Source organism: Arachis ipaensis, chromosome B3 (genome assembly GCF_059453495.1).
Source record: "Arachis ipaensis isolate K30076 ecotype BB chromosome B3, ASM5945349v1, whole genome shotgun sequence".
In the NCBI taxonomy this organism is placed as follows: domain Eukaryota; kingdom Viridiplantae; phylum Streptophyta; class Magnoliopsida; order Fabales; family Fabaceae; genus Arachis; species Arachis ipaensis.
Window position 1 is genome coordinate 47,317,136 of NC_142438.1, and position 5,028 is coordinate 47,322,163.

The window sequence follows — 5,028 nt, forward strand, 5'->3', positions numbered from 1 at the left end:
TATGTATTTTGATTTTCCTACTATTTATTCAATTATAAACTTTAACAGAAAATATGTTCAAAACTAATATCTCGAGTTATCTTATTAGGTAATAACCCAACACCATATCGATCAAGGACTCCAACTACTAATCTACACTCTGTAGATGAAAAAGAACGATGTTCCAATATTAGTGATATTAGTAATTCGGGTATCACACGTGAAGCATATGATAGCCCATGTCATCAGACAAGTCAACAACATCTTCAACAAACATCAAACAATATCGACCAGTTACAAAGCCAGCGTATGTTAATATGCTTTTATTACTTAAAGACCAAATATTTAACTTTTCAATTGATCTATTAAAAACAATCTTTGGTATATGCTAAATAATTATTATAGATTTATTGGAGTACACAAATCGAATTAGATTGCAAAGGGATGCAAGACTGAATAGAAAGACTATGCTACTTCAAAAGAGACATGGTAAGATAAGCATGATAGATTGTAATTATCACAAAGCTAAAATTTTACTTCTTTTATCTTTAATACTATCTTCATAATATATATTCATAATTTATCTTATTCAAACATTTAACATATATTCATTTTTCTTTTTTTATAATATAAAGTACTTGATGTATTATCTCTAATGATTACAGGAGCAAGTACATCTAATTCAAATTTAGATACTAAAGAATTAGAAGAAGTGTGCATAGATGAAAAAGAAAGACACCTGATACAAAGAAAAACATTCTTGAAGGAATTGACTATAAATCTTTCAAAAATTTTTGAAGAAGTTGAGGATATTACTGAAAATACGACTATATTAGATGATTCTGTGCAAATTGAATACCCAGCCATATTCGATGTTGCTGAGAATACAGGTAATTTAAGAAGTAGCAATATCAGCACTTTATTATTTACTATTGTTATGCTTTTTATAAACAAAAAATTATCGTTTAGTGTTCAAGTTTTAAAATTCAAACTAAGATATGGTTATATATTATAATTTTTGTATTTGAACATTGATTTATTGTAATTCTTATTGTTTGATTAACGTGAATGTAAAACTTAAATATTGAGGTTGGCACAATGTAAAACTTCTATTTATATTTTACTTTGAATAAAGATAAAACAACATATTTAACACGTTTATTATATAACGACGATGATAGTGTTATACTAAATTTAAAAAATATATGGTTATAAAATATTATTTTTAATTTAACTTATCAAATTTAAATATAAGCCCGTGCATCGCACGGGTTTAACACTAGTTGTATTATACATGCAAAATTATCTCATTTAAACGAGATAAGAGAGGGATATTTATTTCGGTAAATATTTTTTAAATTATTTATTTCGATAATTATTATAATTAATTTATTTATTTAAATAAAAAATCCATGTAGATGATTGTTAGTTTTACATGCATATATATGTTTGGAAACATTTCAAGTGTACCGGAAGTACCGATGCACCAGTTATTTTAATCGTTGATCTGAATTATAAAAAATATATATAATATATATTAATTAAAATCAACCGTTAAAACAACAACAACAACAACAACAACAACAACAACAACAACAACAACAACAACAACAACAACAATAATAATAATTTGGTTGTGAACAATAATTAGTATTATATTTGTTATGACATAATTAGATTTATTTTATCGATTTATTAATTGTATTTATTAGTAGAATGCGTAATTTAAATTTAGTTTGTTGGTTAAAATTCTTGATAACACCTTTTTTTTAATTTGTTGGTAGTTTTTATTTAGTGTTAGCATCATAATGAATTAATTAAGCAATGTTAATAAATAAATTAATAGAACTTAGTTTGTGAATAATTTGATTAATTATTTTAAATTATATGCAAATATAAATTAAAATTTTTGGTTTAATGTATAGATTATACTTGTAATAAAATATATAGTAATTTAAACTAATTATTGTCATAATCTAAATAATTAAGTTATTGGAGATAATTATTAATTAAGTTCTGTGTTAAAATATAATTAATTATGGCCATTTTATTTATGTATGTGTATGTGTGTAGGATAAAGACTCATTTGTTAATTATATTTGTAAGTGGGTATTGTTATAAATAAGATGAATATGTTCGTCAGGATATTGTTGATAAGAAACTTAGTTATAAGGATAATTAAGTAGAAATTAGTTTAGTGGATAATTTTATTACTTATGAATGCAAGTTTAATAGAAAGGTTAAATTATTTTTTGTTAACGTTCGAGCAAATTTAATGTTAATTATAAGTGTTTTAACTTATATATAATTAAGGTTTAATTATTCTGTTGGTTCCTATAGTTTCGTAAAATTTTTAATTAGGTTTCTATACTTTTGTTCCGTTTAATTGGGTCTTTGCATCAAATTTTTTTTTTAATTAGGTCCCTCTTGGTAGTAATTGGCTTAATTGTATAGGGACCCAACTAAAAAAAAAATTGGTGTAGAAACCCAAATAAAAAAAAAAAAAGTGTAGGGACCCAATTAATAAAATAAATTGGTGCAAGGACTCAATTAAAAAAAAGTATAAGACCTAATTAAAAATTTTACAAAACTATAGAGACCAACAAAGTAATTAAACCTATAATTAATTAAGACAACATGAGTTATTATTTGTCTATATTTTGTAAGGTATAAGAAATTTGAGGTGTATCCATATGAATCCACTGGATTCATATAATCTGATTGTCGAGCCTTTTGTGCTGGCAACTGGATTTTATCATGTATCCTATGTTGGAGTGATCCAAGATCAGTCGACTTTAGTAACAGCTCTAATAGAGAGATAGCACCCAGATACACAAACATTCCATCTTTCAGTGGGCGAGTGCGCCGTTACATTGGAAGATATGGCTCTGATCCTAGATATTTCGTTAAATGATCTTCCCGTGACAGGAACAACCATGACTAGTCAAGAGGCCATATAAGCTGAATGCTTACATCAATTTGGAGTTGCACCTAGGACTAGTGATTGCAAAGAAAATTCCATCAAGATGACCTGGATTTAAAATGTGAAAGACGGATTAATTTTGAATGATTTAGTTGCCATGGAGAAGTATGTGAAATGTCATATATTGTTGTTCTTTGGGTCAATCTTGTTCGCTGATAAGTCTGGGTCAGTAGTTCACTGAAAATTTCTACCATTGCTTCGTGACTTCTCTTGGATTCACGAAATCAGCTGGAGATCGGCATCCTTAGCACACTTGTACAAAGTATTGTATAGAGCAACTCGCTTTGACTGTAAAAAGATTGACGGTCTACTAACATTGTTGCATATTTAGGATTGGATTCGTATGTCATTTCTTGCCCCGATTCCTGGTACCCCACGTCACTTCCCACTAGCAAACCGGTAATATGAATTGTTATACACCTTTGAGTAATGTTTTACTTTGTATTTCAATATCTGGATAGAAAGTTTAGTAATAAAAAAATGTGTAAACAGATGGCATAATTGGGAGCATGTTAATCAGCCGTATAGATATCATACTGTTGCTTATTTTAGGAGATTGTTAGACGAGGTTTGGGAAGGTCGGGTGTGTTCTCATCCATTGATATAGAAACATCTCGGTATACATGTATGTTGATGCCTTCGTATTATGTAGTGTTTAATTCTTTCTTTTTTGTTTCTATTCAGTTTTTTTGGGAAGCTTACGGTATTGATCGGATAGAGGCAGATATCATTTCAGAAGATATTCGTAGTCATTCAAAAATTTAGAGTGCAACAGTACCATTGATATCATTTGAGACTCTTGAGTGGTATACAATGGATAGGTGCATGAGACAATTTGAGTTTGTACAGAGTATCCCACATCAGGAGAGGTCTCTAGATAGCCAACATGGTGATATTTTAACCAGACCTAAAAAATTTGATTGGTTTGTCACACACAAGTTTTGGATAATGCAATGAACCACCTGATATAGTCATGTCCTAAATCAGGAGGTTGTGCCTTTGCATCATCCATGAGATCTTTACATGTATTGGTATCGAGAAAAATATGGGACTCATTTGCACTTTTCTAATATGGTCTTACAAGAAAATCAAGAGGGAGATGCTGTCTCGAATCAGCCACACCAGCCAGAGTCGCAGTAGTCATTACAACTGCTTTGACCCACACAGTCAACACCACTACAGGAGCAACCTCAGCAGTCTTCAAATCCATATATTCCTTAGACTTATTTTTCATTGCCTTTTACACCACCATTCTAACCACATCAATAGGATTGAGGTTTATCGCACTTTGAAACTAGAGCCCAAGCATCATTCAGCCAGCTGCTTTGATTCATTGTGACAAAAGCGGGTCAATTACAGTCGTGTAACCTAAGCCATATGCCCCTACCCAAGTTGGCTGACCATGAAGTGCTAACCTAAGGACAAAGGTCATTGGATGTGAGAATCGATTTCGTGCACCTTCAGGAAATTCTGGAGGCAGACTATTTGTTGACTCAAGGAAGAGTAAAAGGGGTTGATGTGTTGTTAATAGCAGAAACTCCCGTTGCATCCAGATGGGTTTCATCAAGGAAAGCATGAGGGATAATGACGAGGATGAGGGTGATGATGAGGATGAGAACAATGATGACGATGTTGGAGGTGATGGAGAAGATGAAGATCATGGTGACGACCTTGGGCCTAGTGCAGGTAACGTAACACGTAGTAGGTTGATATCGTTACAGTATATATTATTGTGTCAAATATTGTTTGTAGGTTGATATGAATGTTATATTTAATTTTTCTTTAGGTAGGGTGGGTATAGCAACATGTGGGACATCACCTTCATCTTCTGGAGGCAAAGGATACAATCTTAGAACTCATCTCCATGCTGTACTGCAAACAGAGTTCATACTATTCACATTTACGAATGTCGCGAAGAAGTACAAAAAATTTTCCAAGGATGTAAAATAGAAAATGCGAAAGTAGAATGTTAACTATAATTAATCTTCGAACTTTGTGTAAGAAATATTTGGACTTCGTATAACATATATTTGGACTTTGTGTAATACATATTTGGACTTTTATAA

General features: G+C 30.6%; 1 pseudogene; it reads left to right on the top strand.

The window, feature by feature from the left end:
• The first annotated feature begins 4,007 nt into the window (after positions 1-4,007).
• On the top strand, positions 4,008-4,719 carry LOC148570520 (uncharacterized; annotated as a pseudogene).
• Positions 4,720-5,028: the final 309 nt, after the last annotated feature.